Below are 21,498 nucleotides of genomic sequence, written 5' to 3'. Positions count from 1 at the left end.
TTCAGTGGGTACCTCCAAAGAATTTAGATTATGGGTTTTGTGTGTGTGTGTTGCTTATTTCTTTCATTTTTTTAAACATAGAACCCTGCCTTTATTTGTAGTGAATACAGATTGCAGACTGTAGCATCAGGTATCAGTTCCCGGCTACGCAAGAGCCACTTGTGAGCAATTTTTCCTACGCCAATGCTCATTCCTGCTAAAGCATCACTCAGCAGCAGGGGCTCAGACAACTTAGGACATCAAGCAGTACAACTCCTCACTGCTTTACATAACTTGTGTGGCTCTGTCCTCCTTGCACAACCCTGAGGTTGCAGCCTTTCATTGCGTAAGACGAGAGACTCAGATTTAAGTAGCCTCGTACAAAACATACCCCAAACCGAACCCAATTCTCCAGTTTTGTGCATGGGAACGACGTGGGGAACTCTGCCTGCAGACCTGCTCTACCAGAAACACCGTGGCAGCAGCTGGAAGTTTTTCTGTGGCAGCTTTCAGTATCTGCAGCACTCGTGTGTTACCTTCAGGCAATATCTAACCTTCAGGTTGGACAGTTTTCACCCTGTAATTATCTCCTCTTAGCTGCATGTTGTTATTTCCTGGTCTCACCTGCTGAGGGAAGCCAACACGCTGGGCGTGCATGGGAAGCTCTCCACACCCTCCGGGAGTCTGCTGAACTCTGCGGGGCACTGGGGCAGCACCGGGAACTGGCACCCTCCGCACGGACCTGGAGAACCACGCAACCAGTCTGAGGGGCCCCGTGCACAGGGAGAGGCTTTTTAGCTGGTAAGCCCTATTACTTCATCTGTCCTGTCTCTCAGCTGCTTGTGCTTAGAACAGAGCTGACGATGACACTTCATTTCCAGATCGGCTCTTTCTACAGATTTTTGTACTATTTTTGTGGCCCAGATCACATCTAGGTAGAGCTGTATATGTGTGAATACCAACAACAGTCCCTGGTGCATAATATTCACGTACTTTGTCCAACCCACCATCAAAAATGGGGGGAAAAAAATATTTGGAGGCACTGGTTTAGTCAGGGGCTCTGCGAGGGTAACGAGGCCAGTAAAGATGAGAGTTATCTAAGCACCAGTGGTCAATTAGGTAACAGGGATGCTCCTAAACACTTGGAGATATCTTAAACAATTATAAAGATTTTTGATGCATGAAGAAAATGTCATCAGAATTCCTCTTGCCACTGTGAAAACGGTTCTAAGCAATGGTTTCAGGATTTCTTGTTGCTAGAGACATTGCAGAAAAGCATGGCTGGGGGTCTAGGAAGTGAGAGATCCACCTCTGGAGATGCAAAAGATCTCTTTAAAGATGTTCCCAGTGCCAGCACGGTTCCAGGCAGTTTGGGTTTCCTGCTGAGGACTGGCCAGTGGGCTGGGTGGCTGGAAATCAGTGGGAGCTTGGATGGTACACGCAGGCTGAAAAGCGAGGACGATCCGTACTGGGAGGGACTGGCAAACACCTCCAGCTGGGTCGCTAGCAAACATGCGTAAGGGCTGCGTTTCAGGACCTGACTCTCATTAGCAGTAGTTCCCTGGTTCCAGGTCCTTTACAGGATGGAGGGTTTTAAGAACACATTTTACCATCCATTTAATGTAACAATATTAAGCTAGATTTGGCAGGGCCACTTCAGACATAAAACTTTAAAATGAGCTTTTTCAGAGCATAAAATCACAATTGGTCCTGCTAGTAAAAGGATAAAATAAATGTCTATTCACTCTAATTGCTGTCAAACTTGTGATTTTTTGTTTTGTTTTCTTTTATATGTAGTAAAGCCAACTTGGTTTTATTGTATAGGGTGCAAACGCTTACCGTATAATATTATAAATCCTGCAGAGAATTAAGCATCTGCACATTTTTCCTGGCTGTTTCTTACTTTAACTCGAAACGTCTGTTAGCACTGGCACAAAAGAAAATTATGTGGGCGAGCCTGATCCCACCTCTTTTCCAATTCAACTCTTTCCGAAACCTTTGCTCGTGTATTGGCAGCAGGGACTGAGTGCAACTGATGACATACTTAGGAGCATGTGAGAGTGTCAAGAAGGGATTCTGATACAGAACACTCATGGTTTTTATCCACCTCATTATCCCAAAAAGAGAAAAATAAAGTTGGAAGGAATCAGCCTCTGAGCTAGAGATGGAAAATAATAATTATTAGATCAACTTCGCCTGCCTCGGAGCCAACACAAAATTGTCAGATCCACAATCCACAAGCTGAGATCTCCGACCTTTGCTAAACGCTGCTCTGGTTAACCAGTCCTCACACCTCCCTGTGGCTACGGAGGCAGAACAGCTCAGCTTCCTCAGCAGCTCCTGCTCTAGCTCCTGCGGTCCCCACGAGCACCTCCAGTCGGCAAGGAGGGGCTATGTAATTCCTACTCCCAAGTTAAGCGCACTTGCTAATGCCCCCGTTGAAGGATGTGGACAGGAATTGCTCCCATTTCAGCTGTTTTGCAGTCGCAAAGAGATATATCAATTAAAGGAAGCAGTTTCTCTGGCAGGCTTCAGATAACCTCAGAGACAAAGCCACTGACTGAGGAGGTGTTGGATAACCTGGCATATCCACACAACTGACGCTTACGTCAAGGCAGCGGAGCAGAATGAATGAAAGCTGCTCAGCTGTTACTGTGTTTGTTATCCTGAAAAGCTTCTCTTAGCTTAACAGAGGTGGTCAAGGTCAAGGTTAACTCTGCCCAGGAGCTATCCAAGAATAACCACCCCAGAGATGGTCGCAGCACAACGTAACGTGAAGTTGGCAGATTTTTTGAAAAACAAGAAAAGAATTTTGAAATTTGGGCCTGTCCATGTCAGGGCTGAGTGGGTGGGAGAAGCAAGTTTAGGAGCATGTGATAGACCTCATGCTTCTGCCCTTCCTTTGCCTTTCACTACCATTTGTCCTGCCTTTTAAATGTCTCTAGCCAGATACAAGCATTGATCCTTACTTTGCTTTTAAACAGCAAGAAATGTAGTTGTTCACTTGCAAATCCCAAAGCTTTGCTGCTAAAAAGCAGCACCAACTTGGGTTTTTGTTGCTTTCTCTGGATCTTGCAGCCATTGTGAGCTCTTGGGCACAGCAGCACAAGACACAACTTAAAAAATGACCTTTTCCCACCATCACTGGTGATTCCAAGGAGACGTATTCATGCCAGGCACCCCTTGTCACTGCACAAATAAAAGCCAAAAAGTAGGCTCTTGTTTCCAAAACAATTTCATCATTTCCCTCATTTACTTTATTACCACTTCAATCTGCAAATTGAAAGTCTCACTGAAACTGAGGCTACAAAAAAAGTTCATTCTCTACCCTCTAATTTTATATTAGTTCTTCCAGTTTTGTAAAAAGAATTATTTTCTCCCAATGAAGGATTTCTCTTTTTTTTTTTTTAATTTTTTAAATCTTCATCTGTTTGAAAACAGAAAAACATTTTTTGAGAACTCAATTCAGAATTAAAGAAATGCACATTGCACTTCTTTCTGTCACGCCTCAAGGGAGCATTTTTAAAGTTTTTGTTTGCTTGTTTCCCCCATTTTTCTATTACACTCTGTACGGACTAGCACGAGAACCTCCCATCTCCCACCCAGCTCTAGCAGATACGTGCAATGCAGTGTATGTAGTATATCATTCTTCCACTAGATGTCCTCAACTAAAATATTATTTACATCCATTTGGATTGAAAGACTCCCCTGGAACACAGCTTTTCCCCCTGGTCAGAAGAACGCTGTGGGTAAGGTAAAGCTGTGTGTCACTGCCGCTGCCAGCCTTGCTTCTGGCACCCCAGCAAGGAGCCAGGGGCTCCCCTGCTGCCGTGCTGAGCTCCCCGGCCAGGCAGGGGCCAGAGCTGGCACCTTGTGCTCCAGCAGCTCTTTCAGGTTCTCCCAGAGGCACCCAAGACCCTCCAAAGGCACTGAAGTCCACCAAGATGTTAAACAGATAAAGCACACAGCATGCAGACAGCTTGAAAACCCCCTGGCAGCATAATGCACTTTTCAGGATGTTCTATAGCATTTCCATACTTCTCCACTTCGAGGAACAGAATAAAAGGGGAACTGTGCAACTGCCCCTGATTGTCACTAGACATGTGGCAAAGAAGGCAGAAAATCAGGGCCTTTTGAGACTAAAGAAATTTCCCATTCAGGCTTCAGCAGAAGCAGGTCTGATCCCACCCCTCCAGCACACAACGCGCGATGTGTGCCCACCTTTACAGGCTCCCCCAGGCTGGACTCTCGGTGGTGGTGGGTTTTTAAGCCACAGGCTTTGTGAAAAAGAAGGGGAACAGATCCAGTGTACATAAAGCACAAATGACAGCATTACAGAAGTGCGGGCAGTATGAGGATGCTGCGTACATTTCCTGCTGTTCCATGGAACACAAAGCCAAACAAATCGTTGTGCAGTGTTTATCACAATTAACTAACTTTTCACAGACTATCTCACCGCAATGGCACGCTCCAGCAGGAGTGACAGCAGCTCGCGTTAGGACTGGTTGATTCTTCCAGATGAGAAACATTAATGATAGGGTTGGAAATGATTCAGCCTTTAGTGTGCTGCATACGGGGGAAGGATTTTGCTTTTATGTGAAAGGAAAATAAGAGAGACGTGGAATTGCATTATTGCTGCTCACTGCTGCTCATTGTCTAAACAAGAAGCATTCTCACAGAGTCACTGTCTCAAACTGAATTACAGCCCTCTGATTACCTGCTGCACATTTGGACACTGCCCAAGTGACAGAGAGCAGGAACTTCACCTGCTAAGCGCAGCCCTTCCCAGCCAGGGCAGTGCAGGCAGCTGTAGCTGCACATCCACACGACTGGTGGGGCCCCACACCCAGTTTGTGAGACTTGCAATGAGCTTCCTAATACCTGTGCTAAATTTAACCCATTGCTTCATTTTTCCAAAGAGTCTAAAAGAGTTAAAAAAAAAAAAAATAGAAAAGAAATTATACATATGCTGCGCAAACATGGATGTGCTGGGTCCTACCCCCAGCTGTGTACCGTGTAATTATAGCTGCTGGTTCTGGTTTATTTTCTTTTGTTCTAGTGCGGTGGTCTGTTCTCAGCCTGCCACGACCAGAAAAAGTATCTCACTTGTTCCTTCTTGCAAAGCCTTTTGCTGTCCTTCAGGAGGGGGAAGGCTTTAATCAGACGCTGTAAATGCCTGGAGGCAAACTGCTATGCAGACAAAGCAACCCCCTCCGAACCAAACGCCCAAATAACCCCCATACCACTCCAGGTGCAGAACGTAACACACGACAAGAAACATGTGAAACCATGTTCCTTTTTGAGCTGAAATTAAAGGAATTGGATAAATGATTATATGAGTAGACACACATGAAAACAGATTGACGACTGATAGAGAAACAGGTGAGCACAAACAGGACTGGAGATAAGGGGGCAGGTGGGTCAATTAAACTGTATTTTTAAATACGAAAGATTTGTGCAATTTATTTTAATTCCACCTGATCAGAATACTACTGTGCAGACTGTCAGCTGTATGACCCTTGACAAAAAGATGCTCAGGGGCAGGTACAGAGCCCCGAGAACGGACTTGTGCACACCAGCAGCCACAGCCAGAATTCACCTCCCGCAGCTCTTGCTCCCTAAAAGTTCATCACCAAATTTAACTTTCATACCCCACTCCTTCTCATATCAATGTGGAGAAAGAAGCACGTGCAAAGGGTTCTGCCCTAAAGCTGGTACGTAAGGAAACCAAGAGGAATCATCTCCTCTTGGTGGCTGGCTGCTTCTCATCCTCTGACTGCAGCCCAGGAGCCTGGCTCGGGTCGGACACCTGCATGGCTCAAGTCAGCAGCGAGTGCTGTCCCTCAGTACTCCAGAAAAGTAGGAATAAGTCTGAAGATGATTTAAGTCACTCTCTAACACATTTCCCTTCTTCAGGGGAAATCTCTCCCAGGAACACTCAAGTTCAGTATCTTGTTTTCCCGGTAGGCAGCAGGATATCCTTTCCTTTTGGGGAAAAGTTTAAGAGGATTGGGATTGTTTTATTGTTTTTTGTTTTTTTCCCTGCGAGAAAGTAAATCAACAGATGAATGTAAAAGCCCTGACTGGAAAAGCAGGTCCAGACTTGTCTGTAGAGAAAAAAAAAGATGGTGATAACAAGGCAAATCCTGCGATTCCAGGTTTATATTACATTCATGGGGCAATAGGGAAAAAATACCGTGCAGCTTTTAAAGCTGCTCTCTGTGTCTGCAGCCAGCAATCTCAGACTGTCCATTACTTGTGCAGTAAAAGTCAGTAAAGGATGGAAACAGACAAAATATGGGATGAGAGTGCAGTGGCTGGAGGATGATTGCTGTGGTGTTGCTTTTGTATAAGATGATATAGTAACCTGCAGAAATGCCGGGGCACTTAGAAAAGTCTGATACAGCTTGCCAGGATCTTCCTAAGTGGAAGGAAAAATGGACAATATGTTTTACTTATTTCCCCGGGCTCAATTTTCATTAGCGTTGAATGCAAGAAATCCTGGGTATCCTCTTCCATCTATCAACACAGATCTTTAGCCAACTAATATTCAGGCATAAACATTTAGAAGCCCATCAAGGATGCATTAGGTTACAGTCCAGCCAATCCCCCTGTCCCTGCCCTGGCCTGTCCCAGAACCTGATTGATCAGCAGCGTCACGGAGCCGTCAGTCAGCGCCGGGGATTCCCAGTCCTGATAAATCACCGCCTGCAGACAGCGACTGCTACACACCGTCCTGGGAGCGGGGGAGAGAAGTGCTTGAGACTTTTAAGGAGCAAAATGATGGCAGAGATGGAGGAGAGGAAAGGAAAGGTTGTGTTTCTTTGCTAAAGCAAAGTTTTATAAAACTATCGTACTTCTGTTGTAGAGTACCTGGTCAGAGCATATGGTTCATCATAGGTTCATCACTGGCTTACTCCACTACCCCCTCAGAAACGAGGATTAGGATATACCTTTCTATGGGAAAATGTAAGGCTCACTTTTGCCAAAATGCAGTGTTGGTCTTTGAGATTATCCTGTGAAAGATAGCTTAAATGGCCGTACGTGTCCATGGGGAAACAGGTATCTAATTCATTTGCAAAGAATCAGCCTAAGAGCAAGGACTACCAGAAAAACAAACAAACAAGCCACCACCACCACCAAAATGAAAACAAACAACCCCCTAACCTGACATTGCAAACCATATAAAGATTACAATTTTGTTTCCAACTATACAAGAACCCTTTGGTTGACTTAACCTACAAAAGATAATAACGTGCAATTAACATGTAACAAATGACAGGTCTTATTATTGCTGGAACCAAAAACACTTCTAGGACAATTTTCCATTCTTGGCTCAGTCTGACTTAAGTGAATAGGTTTTTTATTATTTTTTTTTGATTGCCAGAATCGTGTTTTAAGAGCCCAGGGTGCAAGAAGGCACTATGGGATACAGCAAGGAATTATTTTCACTAGACCTCTTCCTGAAAGGCAGTTATTATGAAACTTCAAGAGATGTGTCACTGATAAACAACACCCACCTTCCCCAGCCTGCAGCCTGTTTGAAGTGGCATGTGGCCAGTAATGAGCTTTGTCAACAGGTTTAATTGGGGTTCTTTGCATTCAGGGCTTGGTTTTCTTCGGAGAGAGGCTGCAGTTCCCTCACTAGGAACTGAACAGGCTTTCCCAGTTTTTCACTGCAGATAAGACACAATGCCCACAGGGTTCAGAGCACCACAGGACAGTGCACAGACGTGAAGAGAAAACCAAAGCTGGGCTGATAACCAGCTGGATCCTTAAAAATCACATCAAAGTATGTTGTCATTCCTTATTTACAAACCGCATTCTTACCAAACCTATCCATCCACCAAAAACTTTAGGTCCAGATGGTGGTGCTTACAGGACAGATCAAGCAATCCATGCCTAGTACACTTTCTAGCACTTTATGTGAAAAACTGTTAACGGATGCCCTCAGGTGTGTCTTTGATCCGAGGACCAGCTCAATAGCTATGCCAAGCCCTCCATCAGGCTCAATGCAAGTAAGCCCCATCCTGCAGTAAAAAGAGCCCCAGTCAGTGGTGGGGCCACTCAGAGCACACACGGGTCAGAATTAAGTCAATGAGAAAGTATTCAGCCCACCCTGAATTCAAGAAATCGACCAAGTAATAAGTAACAGCTTTCACATCACAATTTTGGTAGTTCCTTTCCAAGCCCTGAAAATCAATACACACGCGGCAAACAAGCCTCCCGACGTCGCTGTCAGAGATATGCTGCCATGTAGCCGTATCACAGATGAGCCAACTGAAACACAACCATAGTGAAGAGAAAAGCTATTTCAAAGCACCCATCTGTTTCAAGTGCTGAAAGTTTCCTATTTTTTCCTCCTAACTTCCATTGGAACAGGAGAACCAGTGGATTCCCGTGGTGGCACCCAAAATATAAAGCAAGCCTGGCTGGTGGAAATAGTTGAAAAGCTTAACCTCTGTGGCTTCAGTCAACCTTAAGAGTTTTATAATTGGATTGTAAAACTCATTGCTTACCTAAAATTTATGCATCTCAATTCTTTTCATGACACAGCTCATGCCCTCAAAAACCCTGCTGCCTGGACAGAAAAGTTCAGTGCCCATCCCGCTTCTCTATTATCTCGATTATATTTTCTTTCTTTTTCCTTTTCAGTTAAACACAGTTCAAGACATTAAAATATTTTCAGTAACTAAAGCAAGCTGCTGTTAGGCTGCATGTGCTGCAAAGCGCTAAATTTCATCCACAACTACTGTAATAATTCTTACAGCAACCATTATGATACTTCCAGATGTTGGTACATGCATTATGCTTTCCAAGTACAACTGAAATCCCACATGTATCCCAAAACCACATGGAAGGGAAAAGCTAGATCTGGGGGTGGACAGTGTCTGTGTAATTTCCTTCGCATTCTGCAGTTGTGTTCTCTCTCTATTCCCTTCTCTTTCCTGCCACAGATTAGCTTAATGACTGCAAATAGCTATGACGGATTTGCTGCAATAAAGGTAGCATGTCACAACAAGCAAGGCTTTGAGACAGTCCCCGGGTTTTGCATGCTAGCACCCTGATTTCTTTTTGTGATACTTCATATTGCCATCCTAAATCATTAATGGACCGACGTTATAACTATTGTGATGCACTTAAAATAATTCTTGAGGTTTCTGACACAACTGTAATCGTTTGCCTTTTTCCCTCTGCCTTTCCAGCAGAAGCAAAACCCGACGTGGGGTTTCTAAACAAACAAACCAGCAACCGACGTTACATGTATTCCTTTTCACTTGTCTGTCACTTTATTTGGATAGTGGACTTTCTCTTGTTCATCCTTTGAGTTTTGACCTCCAAAAACATATAGTACAGAAAAATGGAAGTCTGTAAAATGAAAGCAATATTAATGAATCTTTTCAAGGATAAACAAATCCAGCTGCTGTGGGCTTTCCATATCAAAAATAGCCTGTGCTGTCAGGTAGGGGTGCAGGTTAGATAGAGGGCCAGGTAAGCATTATCTATTTATTTGTTCACTAGCTTCTAGTGCCCTCCCCAGATTGGGTGGCTTTCCTGTTGAATAACTTTAGAGAGACAGCATCTCATGCAGTCTTTGGTTAGGAGTCCAACCATTGCCAGAGAAAGAGGACTTCCTAATCATGATTGACTTTAGATATTACACTGTCCTGAGCTGCCAGATTCCTTCTAGTCGAAATTTAGTGCTTTTGTTGGCTCAGGGATGACATTTCCATGCTGTCCTTTGAACTGCCAGGAATCTTGATCAGACCGAGGCAAACCCGATTTTCAGTGATTTGTCCTAATAAGAACACTGATTTTTCATCGTGTCACCTGGCACCATAACCCCCCCATATACTGTCATCGTATATGTCCAAGTATACTGATCTAAGTCACTTCTGGGCAACTGCCAGGTGCTCCAGCCAGTGGAAATTGCTAAGGGGAAACCACAGGGACTCTTCTGGACTCTGGCCCTCATCTGGGGCTGCATTTAAAAGTAAAAATGTTACATGAGATAAAATATTTTGTGTTGCAGGAAGGCCCTCTGGGTCATCACTGGCTGTGGTGCACGCCGTCTTGTAGTGTCGTGACCCTTTAGAACAAGTCCCGTAGCCCTTGCACGAGTTGTCTTTGCTGTGCCATGTGCATCGGGAAAATGACACACCAGGGCTCCCAGAGAAGCGACAGCATTTGGCTCTCCTTATCCAGAGCTCAGCTTTGGTCCCCTGCCTGACAGCACACTGTGCTGCTGCTTGGCCACCTACTGAGCCGCAACGTGTCTGAAGGTGAATCCCTTTCTGAGCTGCAACAGCAATTGTTGGGGTTAAGTACTCTATTACCTGAAATATAATTTCTCTTGACATTCATTATATGTCACGGAGCAAAAAGCAGCAGGTCTGAACAGGAGAGTGAGTGAAAAAGAGCCCCATTTGCTGCTCTGCGGCATCGTATTCTGATCAGACAGGCAGATAAGGCCTCTCCTCCAAGTTATGCAACCAGACTGGAAGTGGAAGCGACGACCACATGTTCAGTGTTGCTCTTCATTGCTAGAGATGCTCATTTTCCCTCTTTTTAGCTGGAGTATAAATACAGAATAAATGGAAACAAATGGAGAAGGAGGTAGTGAGAAAAGAGTAGGCCCTTAATTGAGAACAGTCATAAAATCCCTCATTGGCACGGTAAGCGCTGCTGCCCAGAACTGTGCTTATAATCACGTTTAAATACTGAAAAATAAATACAGAAAAGACATAGGAAAAAAAAATGAAAATTATAACAACCATTTTATACTAGAGTGGTTAATTGGGTGAAATTTGGGTCTGGAAGTCCTGCAGTTTTGGGCTCCTCACTACAAGAAGAATATTGAGTTGCTCAAGGGTGTGCAGAGAAGAGCAACGAAGCTGCTGAAGGGACTAGAAAACATGAGTTATGAGGAGGAACCAAGGGAACTGGGCTTGTTTAGTCTGGAGAAGAGGAGGCTGAGGGAGACCTCATCGCTCTCTACAACTATGTGAAAGGAGGTTGCAGTAGTCATGGTTCCAGTCTCTGTTCCCAGCTGACAAGTGATAGGACGTGAGGAAACGGCCTCAAGTTGTGCCAGGAGAGGTTTAGGTCAGATGTTAGGAAGAATTTCTTCATGGAGGAGGTGGTCAAGGATTGGAATGGACTGGCCAGGGACATGGTGGAGTCCCCATCCCTGAAGGTATTTAAGAGATGTGTAGATGTTGCAGTAAGAGGCATGGTTTAGTGATGGGGCTCAGTAGGGCAGGCTGATGGTTGGACTTGATCCTGAAGGTCTCTTCCCTCCTAGATGATTCCATGATTCCATTAATGATAGCAAGGGCTGTGATCGCAAAGCAGGCTCAGCTGTGACAGTGACATTTCTGCCAGAAGAGGATTTATTCCTCTCTGTCTGAGCAGCTTCATGTTTATTTGTATCAGATGTGTAGTGCTAGAGAATAATTAAGCATTCAAGAAACCAAAATATTGACTGTTCCATATTTGATCGATTTGGAATATTACTAAAAGCAACTAAAAATAAGAACTGGCTACCATAATATTTCCTTCATGGAATCTGTTTGCATCAGATGATGATAACTTGATGGAACTACAACAGGATCTGAACTGAATTCCTTTCCTTTATGAATGTTTTTTGACCGTACTCCTATAACGTGTATGTGAATTACAGATAGCATTTATGCAATTTTTCTTGGATCATTTGACCTTCTTGCTGCCAAAGGGCAAATGGGAAATATCTTGGAAACATTGCTGTTCAAAAGAAGACATATTTTACATTTTTCACATCACACAGATTAATATCTAAATAATAGGACAATATATAAATATGAAGATGTTAAATAAGATAGAATCTGTAATGCTAATAGCATATCTGAATCCTGAAACAAAAACCTATCACGAATTAGGCACTATTTGTTATATTGCTCCTCATCATGTTGACATTTAAAAAAAAATCAAAATTAGAATAACTGAAGTTCATTCTCAAGAAAAAGCTGTTTGCTCTTCATGAATGAAACTCACTCAATGACCCTTTGTTTCAGAGCCGGGTTTTATTCTCTATCAGATGACTTTTCACATCCTGATTCAACAAAGCACTAAAGCTTGAACAATTATTTATAGTGTAACTCATGCTTTAAACTGTTCTTTGCTGAATGAACCTCAATCCCAGAATTTACGCAGGGAAAGACTTAGTCTTACGGTGCCAGGAAAATTCTCGGTAGCACAGTCAAATGAGATATAGACCTGGGATTCACTTTTGTATCTCATGATGATCAGTATTTTTCCTAGCACTGCAGAGAAACTTGGGGAAGACAAAGAGGAAGGAAATCACTTAAGCAATGCCAAGCCTTATAGTGGCAGAGCCTAGAATATGTTAGGCATTTTTACAGGACTGGGGCACGGTAAGCAACAGAGCACCAGTGAGGGTTGGATTCTAAAGGTGGTATTTCTAGTTAGAACAACTGCTTTTCATTGATATCAATGATAATGAATAATGATAATGATTTCTTCCGTTAGGCTTTGGAAGAAATGTAGCCTAAAACAGAACTGCACTTCAGTTTAGAGTAACAAATGGCATCACTATTCTCATATGAAATCAAATTTAATTTTTTTCTCCAGTGAATGGCCATTAGGAACCCTTTGTTGTGAGGAATTGGTAGTTAAGTATTAAAAGAAAATCATATAACAAAAATGTTAGTTTTTTATTTTTATTTTTGTGTGTGTGTGTGTGTGTGGTCACCAGAACTAATATCTACTTTTTTTTTTTAATCCACTTTCCTCTCATCCCTAGGCCCCTATTTTCCCATTTTCCCTATCGGTTTCTTCTTGCTTCTCACATGATGCATCAAGCTCAATCACTACAGAACAGACCCTGTGGTGTGTGCACGGCATGTGCAGTACCAAGCCCACTGGCAACAAAATCTCCCTTGGATCTGTCAGATGCCTCTGATAAAACAAAGGAAGTGGCAGAACAAAAGGACCTGATATTTTTCTCTAAGATGTCTGCCTAACGTCTCATGCATGAGGAAGAATATTCAAAAAGAGACACAGTCAAATCCATCTCCTGTTGCGATTGTCAATTTTCTGGATGACTGGAAGTCTGTAACCTGTACCTGAACCTTTCTGGTTGCTCAGTCTGTGGGAATTATTTTGGCGGAAGGCAAGACAAAACAAGTCCCTGCTGACTGCAGCAGAAAAGCTGACAGCCAAACGTAATTCAGGAAAACCCACAAGCTTACTCAGGCACCATTGCCTGCGGATATTAGGGTCGGATCCTGTGAAGTGCTGAGGACTTCCTACTGGTCCTCTCCACCCAGGTAGCAAAGCCCTGGAGAAGAGCTGAAAGTACCCCGAGTCCCAGCTCAGTGCTCTGCTCACTGCCTCTTCCTTTCTGGCTAATACCACAACTGATTTTCATATTCTAATTTTTAATTAAGAAGGTACCGGTATTTCAGAGTCTTAAAAGAAAGACATTGAGGATAAGATGCTTTGGAGGAGCATACACAATTATACAAAAAAAAATAAAGGCGAACACCAGATTTCCTCTTCAGTCCTTCATTATTTATATGTTAAAAGTACTGAAGTCCTTTTACAAAGGCCCAAGTTATGTTTGGGATATTGTATTTTCCTCCCTTGTTTTGTTTAAATTGTGCCCAACAATTAATTGCAGAAAACCACGGAACTATTCCTCTTGGAAATTACGCATTTACACTTGTCAAAAATGACATCTGTTAATTGCTTATAGCGAGGATCTGCATAATTTTGCTTTGATCCTGTGTTTCATCCTGGCCCTGGATAAGCTGCCTACCTGTGCCCCAGGGTCACAGGGCAGTGCAAGGGTCAGGACAGCACACAAACACAGACACCAGCGGCATCTGCAACAGAAAGCTCACGGAAATATTTGGAAACAGTGAAAGTGAGAAATCACTGGATAAAGCTGCTTCTTTTACTCATTGTGTCCAGAACCAAAATGAATCACAAACAAAACCTTTATGACTGATCTGTCACTCCTCTTTAGCTTCAAGTGCAATTCATGCTCCCCAGCTAACTCCTGCAGGTAGAAGACAGCTCTCTAGCCACCGCTGTATGCTTCTTACCAGTAGAGTGGTAATTCAGTTTATAAATTTTGAATCTTATAATGTGCATATATCTGTATATACATATTACAAGATATCCCATGCATTCTTATCTGCTGTAGGGCCAGAGAGCTCCTAAAACGATCTCATTTGGGGAGCAGAGCACATCTGACTTCCGTCCTGAGCCTCAGGTTTGCATTAGGATTAATTAACCCATAGCAATAGCAACCCATAGCAACCCAGTATCTCCATTCAGAACCTTTACTGGGCATCGGGCTGCTCTTTGCTAGCATTACCTTGCTTTCCATTTGCAGCCCACCCCAATTTTCAGCATTACGGGAGCTTCCCCGCTTTTCCAACCCCATCAGTTCTCGGGCTCCCCAGCAAAGAGGGTGCCTCACCCCTCCAGTCATTCCTTCTCTTCCTCAGTTCTGCTCCTGGGTAGCATTTCAAGAATCTCCCCAGTCTTTTCCCCTGGCTAAACCCAAGGTGCTTTTGACAACCATTTTTTAATTAAGAAAAAAGGAATGATAACTAAAATAATTAGGGTTTTTCTGGGGCTGTGCATCACAAAGTATATTACAATGCAAAGTAATACTGAGAGTCTCCTATCACCTGTAGGTAGCATCAATGGAACAATCAATTTCAATTTAACACCACTGTCGCCCTTTGAAAAAATATTTAAATCAGCTCAATCTTCTAGAAGCCCTAAAATTAGTGCTGTTTAACCATCGGGCAGAACAGAGTAAGCCTCTCTTAAGATCAAAACAGTAAATCCTTTAAGAAGTTAGAATACATTTATTAGAGAAAAAAAAAAGTTATGGATGTTTTGGAGGTCAGGCGAAAATGCCTGGGAGACCCATTTCATTTGATCCATGGAGGTCAATGTTTATATTTTTTTGCTATTTATGTGTGAAATGTTATATGAATGAAGTGTATTATTTGATAATTTACTGCTGCATTTTGCCAGATTTTCTGTAAAAGTTGGGAAAATGTGTATTCCAAAGGTCTGGGTCTACAGACAACAAAATAGCACCAAAATCAATTGAAAGGTCTTTTGCTTTGTGACCAGGTTTCCTCCTGGGAGGTGCTGATCGTTTTCATGGGTGAAGAGAAAGAAAAAAAAGAAGCAAGCCAGCAAGAAAGCAAGTGTGCCAGAACCTTTTTTTTTTTTTTTTTTTTTCCTGACTGAGGAGGTATGTTTTCCCTCTTCAGAACACTTCTGTGATGGCCCAAGCTTGCCAATAGTTGGAATCGTGGTGTATTTGAGACCAGCTTTATGTTTACTATGCTGTAAGCTATTGACTGCCCTCCTTTGCAGTAGTGATGGGTCTGTTTGGGAGGCAGGAATGATGTAGATGTGTAGATGTGGCCTTACATTTATATAGCAAACCATACGAGGTCCAGAATGCTACTGAATTCAGATCAAACTGAAAGAAATTGGGTGGCAAGAAAGGAACTCTTACAGAAGTGAGCAATGGAGTTCAGTGTTATTATTTGGTTTGATCCTCTTTATATGAGGATGTTCATTATAAGTTTTTGGAAAATTATTTTTTCATAATACTTACAGCAAAAAGAAATCATGTTGGACACCTAGATTTCTTCTTTAAAGCATTTCAAATCTCTACTTTTATGTTGCTAAACCTGAATAAAAATAATTATTGCATACAACAGCTTGCAAACCTTTTAATTAACAAAACTACAAAAAAAGGAGAGGGAGAAAAAAAAGCAAATATCTAGAAAAATTGCAACAGGTTTTCTCTAAGCATGGGTGGAGTGGAAAAAGTGAGCCAGGATAATTACCCACACTTAGTCATAAGGAGCAGGAAACACAGTAAAAGAAAAAAAAAATCTAATTGGAGCTGTTTTTCATATATATATTAAGGTGTTAATTTCCATCACATCACACAATACGAACATATGACTGGAAGTTCAGGATTCTTTGCCCACATATGAAATGACTAAAGAAAAAAAGTACACACGCAGATATTGATACACACATGCACGCACTTACGTATACATACACCAACTTATGCAATACTTCATATTCATGGAAAATTTTGCTTCTTTGCTTTTGGCCATAGGCTGCTAGCACTTCTACACAGGAGTACAGGAGAGACAAAAAAAATGAAACTGCAAAACCATGAGGCTGAAAGCCAGTTGTATAAGCTGACAGAAAAGAGGTCTCTATCTTCTTGTAGACCAGGTCCAATGAGGTGTCAGATAACCACAAATCCTCAAGGTAATTAAGAATGACCACAACAAATCCTCATTCCTTCAGGAAGGAATGGAAAATTCATCTCTTTGCCATAGCTTTCCTTTTTTTCCAAAGAGCATGAGGAAAAAGCTGGACATGTAACTCTGTTTGTGGGCCAGTGGTACATGTTCCTGGTGTGATCTGAAACAATTTCAATTTATAGGAAATGTGACAGATCGATCCAGCTGTTTTTTTCTGCAGTTTGAAATGGTCTGTGTGACTGGAGAGCATGGGAATTTGAGGCTTCCCGAGAGCCAAATCTCTCTGCTGGTATAAATTTATGTAGCTTATCCAGCTAAGTGGTTGGACCTATGGATCATCAGTAACCTCAGTGTCACAGCCTGTCTTTGCTAACTTTGGGTGTTGCCCTTGTTCCTCTTTATGTCATGCCATGTCAGGGTTTTTAGAATTACACATACTGATGGGTTTGTTGTTCTAAAGGGTGGTGGTATTACAGGCACAAGTTCTGCTGGAGCAACCTCCTTTCCGAGCTGCACAAGATGTCAAATGGAAAGTCACCTAAGAATTAGCATGGAAAAAAGAAAACCCACAGAAGTAAGCAAACAAAAAACCTCATATATTTGTATTTGCAGTGCGAGTGCCACTTTCCTCCCATTTCTGCTCTCATTGTTGAAGAATGGCATTCAATAACACTAACTCATTAACCTCTACAGAGAGAGAATGTTAATTTGGGTGGCAGCATGGAAAGATGCTGGCAAAACTACTATGGGTTAAGAAATAGATTTGACTAGGCAACGTAATGTCAGAGACAATTCATAAACTGTTCCATGAGTTCATGTCTCTTACCTTCTCTTCCTCTATGTTCCACCTAAAAATAGCAAGTGCCTATCCACATCCCTGAGAAGTGGCAACACAGATACCTGTCAGTAATACCAGAAGCCTAGCTGTCTCCAAAACACCCATAGACTCACAGGGCTTCAAACTGCCAATCAACCTAGGCAATGAGCTATCCTAATTTTCTTCCTATCTACTCCAGGGAGCTAATATAGGAAAGGAAGTGATTTCCATTGGAACTGTCTAATTCTTTAGTTTTGATTACAGCAACAACAACAAAAAAGGAAGGAAAATTGGACCAACCCATGCTTTGCTGAAAAGTCTCTGAGATCCTCAAGCCAATGATCTGCTGAGATATTTTCTGGGCCTAAAATAATCACTTGTACCATAACCACAGGAATTTCAATAGTGACAGCTATCCAAAATTAAAGGACTAAAAAAAAGTCCTAATACATTATTTAAACAAATAATGGGCAATGTGAAATTGATTTGTGTACACCAAGCATTTGCATTATTCACAGCTATTACACTTTCAGGTCCTCCAGGAAGGAGCAAGAGGCTGCGACAGCTCAAATATAACATTAAAAAAGCTTTGTGTCCCTGTAGTAGACACAGATGCATATAAAACATGGAGAAATGCACAGACTAGTCCAGAAATAAGAAATGACCAGACTGGTCCAGACTTTTCTCAGCCTACCATTTGACATGGTAGTCCCAAGGCTTGAGTCTCCACTGCACAAATATTCTGTTTCTCAGACAAAGAGATGAAGAATCATAGTAGATGCCACATAAGGACTGTAATACCAACAAAAAGAGAGAAATCCTCCCTGGTGTCTCCTTCCTAACCCAAGAAGAAAGAGTGTTAAAAAGAGGTTTGGAGCAGAGATGTTGAGAGTTGGCCAGCCATGTGGCCACAGTCATGGTTTGAGAAGCTTATGATTCATTTTGGTGCATTTTTCAATGTCATCTTAGTCATCTCCTTTCCCAATATGAGTAAAGTTATTTACAACTCATCTACCTTCTGCAACCAGGAGTTGGGCAGCTGAGGCACTCTCCAAAAAACACAGTGAGAACTGACCCCAGCACAGAAACATGTCCAGTGTATGTTTTCTCCAGTAGTATGTTAACAATGTGCTGTGGATTTAGCAGTTTCTATAGATCTTAATAGTGTTTATCAGTTTTGTAGTGAATGAGTTTTGATTCAAAATGATCTAATGCACAACTAATACAGCTCTGCTTCAGAATTAAGTTCCCTTAGACCAGAGCAGTACTTGGCTTTCTCACTGTTTAAGAAAGAACCTGGAAGCTAACCTGATATATATAAAAAACCCTCTGTTATTATGATCAATAAGTCAGAGTACTCTAATGTGTCTCCTTCTCCTGCCATCCCCAGCACATGGGCCATTTGAGCTCTGTGGTGCCATTTCCTCTTGCAGCTCCCTTGTTCCTCCCAGACTTCTGACAGTCTGGCTGGGGCAGGGCATGAGTCTGTCGTTCATCCTCCTTACGAATCAGCTACGCCACTGTGGAATTTTTATTGGCCATAAATACTTTATTGGCCAGATTAATATGATTTAAAGTGTTGCACCTAGTAAATACTGTGTGCTATTTGCTTTAGCAATACCTGTGGAAAAGAGCAACCTGGGGACCCAGGCAATGTCAGTACTAGTGGAAGTAGGGGATCTGAATCACTAGAGGGGGCCTGGATGAAGAACGATCTGAGGTTGCTCTTGGAGGGAGGTCCATGCAGCGTTGGGACTCTCCGTTGGTGCGTGCGGCTACCATGTGTTGTAATGTTCCACTTCACTGACTGTCAAAGCTTTCGACAGCCTCTCCTGCTGACTTGTGACCAGAGGATCCCTTTCAACACAGGGAAAGTCTGCTGAGGGAAGGAAAGAAAGAAACACTTTTAAAAAGAAATAAATGGTAGTTGGTTTTCTGGTGGTCTCATTTTTATTGCCTGTGGATTTGCTGCTGGAGTCCTGTCTTCATTGTAGAGGTCAAAGCTGATGTGTATTGTTATAGGATGCAAGACATGGCTTATACCTACTTCAACGATTGTCATAATAATGGGAGGGGGAAAAGCACACTTATTAAAAGAAAAGATATTTTGCAAAGGCACGTGGATTCCTGGCCCAAAGAGAAAGAAGAAGAGGCCAATTTACTTGGGTTTACCCCCTCCGAAAGTGAACTGAGAAAAAGAAAACAAGACAATATGCTAAGGACCATCTGTTTTCTTTTCCCTGCCAAATGTTTGCTCTCAACAGCTAGGAAAAAGTGACCAACAGAGATGGAGGAAGTTCATTTCTGAAAAAAAACTGGCATGTTCTACTGTAAACCTTTCTGAAATAGCAGCCCTCCTGTCCTCTGTCTCATGGGACTGTTTTCTTTTGCTAACACATTTCTGAGACATGGTAGCAGAAGGGGTACTGGTGCATTCTACCCTATCTGATCTTGCACTGAGATGTTTTGCTTCTTAGTTTCTGGATTATATGTCAGGAAAAAAAGTGTATCTGGAAATGCAAATAGAAAACTGGCTAAAACATTAGAAAAGGTGGCAGCAAAAGACCTGGCCGTTAAACTACGCAAACAGAAATGGAAGAGGGTGCAAAAAGGATTTCATCAGTCCATTAGATCATCTTCTTTAACAGGGAAAGGTTTTCAAGATGAAAGTCAAACATACTGCTGTGATGCATCTGAGTTGGACAAATGATTTAGTACAAAACTTTTCTGGTGATTTCTTGAGTTGGTTTTCCGTCTACTTCCTTACTTCGTGAAGTACTTGCTGCATGCTGGTGTCCCAGTAGGTCAGGAAATCCTGAACATGGGTCTTTGCAAAGTCTGTGCCTTCCTTCACTGCCAATATCTCCCCCACAGCTCCTCTGACAGAAGACAGGAAGATGTAGAAACAGCCAACAATCCTTTGTTCTTCCCTGACAAATTTAAAAATCGGACAGCTGTGCCATGTGCCATTATGTTTTCATCAAAAAAAAACATAAACGGGTTGAAGAGGGAAAACACCCTTCCCAAAACCAGTGAACCTTTAGAGAAGGCTCAGGCAGCCTACAGGCCTCAGGCAGCCTACAGGCCTCAGGCAGCCATCAGCGCTACCCCAGCTGTAAAAAATCTGAAAGCCCTAAAAAAGAAGGCTCAAAAGGAGACCGAAGATTGTCACTAAACAGAACCAATTGGTGGTTTCATGTGAACAAATACTACAGTTTTTCACTCCTACAGTGCTGTGTGGTACTTTGTGTGGCATTGCTGGGGAGGAGCAGTAAGTGATGCCTGTGGGTACATGTATAAACTAAAAGGAGAGAGGATAACTGAAAATGCCCAGAGCTGCCTGGGGCACGTCTGCATTAGGCAGAGAGCCTGTACTCTGCTCAGTGGAGGTACCAGTGAGATTTAGACATCACTGTCCTCAGCAGATCTGGCTGTTCTAATAATGCCCTTCACATACTCAGTCTTTTTGCTGTGACTGTAATCAGGCTTTCCCTCCCTCATGCCTGACTTACACCTCCCTATACCTGCTTTCCCTCCTCAGCTGGATAAAATAACTAATACCCTTTGAGTCCTGAATGTTTTAGTAGGCCACTGCATACAGTGTAGTGGAAGCAGAGAGATTAGGTGGCACGCCCAACGGGTTAAAGGCAGGATTTTTCATTCCTAGGTCTATGCATACATTGCCACCCACATCAATGTCCAATGTGGAATGATTAGGAGAATAAAAGCCACAGCAAATACAACCAAAAATGAGGTTTGCTGCAGCTAATAATTCCTGCTTTCTATTGAAATATGTGCAATGTAGAGGCCAGGGCCTTTAAGTCTGTTTCTGTACAGAGAAATGCAGCAGTACAAAAAAGCACATGAAGGATTTTTCCAGGGAAAAATCTAGGACACACTCAGAAGCTCATGTTTCAGTGCTTGCTTTGCAGTGAGTGTAGCCTTCTAGGAACCATAACACATGTAAGGGCTTTATGTAAGAGACTTCTCTAAAATTCTCAAATGTGACATATTCTGTCACAGTTGCAATATTTTTTAAAAATAAAAATAGCACAGTGGAGAGGTATTTCTAGACCAACACAAGTTTCGTCAACTCTTTATCACAATAAAGAAGTAAGTGCAAACTTTCTGCAATGCAAAGGAGCAAAGAACTGCATTGTTTAATGACGATAAAATATTGCCATCTGTTGGCATCCTGTGCAAGGAGATACATAAGCACTCAGTGTTTATTTTGCTTGTGTACAGCAAGACAAAAGATGGTATACCAGAATGCCAAAAAAATGGTCATTTAATGAGAAACAGGCAGGTATGCGTCAATTCTGTCTTTCTAGGCAGAAATGCCAGATAACCAAGACATAACCTAGTGATCAGATGAAG

At 42.4% G+C, this 21,498-nt stretch overlaps 1 long non-coding RNA gene across 1 annotated transcript; it reads left to right on the top strand.

Moving 5' to 3' along the window:
- The first annotated feature begins 267 nt into the window (after window positions 1–267).
- On the top strand, window positions 268–21,248 carry LOC118175968. Its single transcript, XR_004755220.1, has 3 exons — window positions 268–780; window positions 15,139–15,262; window positions 16,151–21,248. It is a non-coding gene; the product is annotated as an uncharacterized LOC118175968 (long non-coding RNA).
- Window positions 21,249–21,498: the final 250 nt, after the last annotated feature.

The sequence above is a fragment of the Oxyura jamaicensis genome, chromosome 18 (genome assembly GCF_011077185.1).
Source record: "Oxyura jamaicensis isolate SHBP4307 breed ruddy duck chromosome 18, BPBGC_Ojam_1.0, whole genome shotgun sequence".
NCBI classification, from domain to species: domain Eukaryota; kingdom Metazoa; phylum Chordata; class Aves; order Anseriformes; family Anatidae; genus Oxyura; species Oxyura jamaicensis.
The sequence above is the reverse complement of the archived record's forward strand: the minus strand, read 5'-3'. Positions and strand labels throughout refer to the sequence as shown.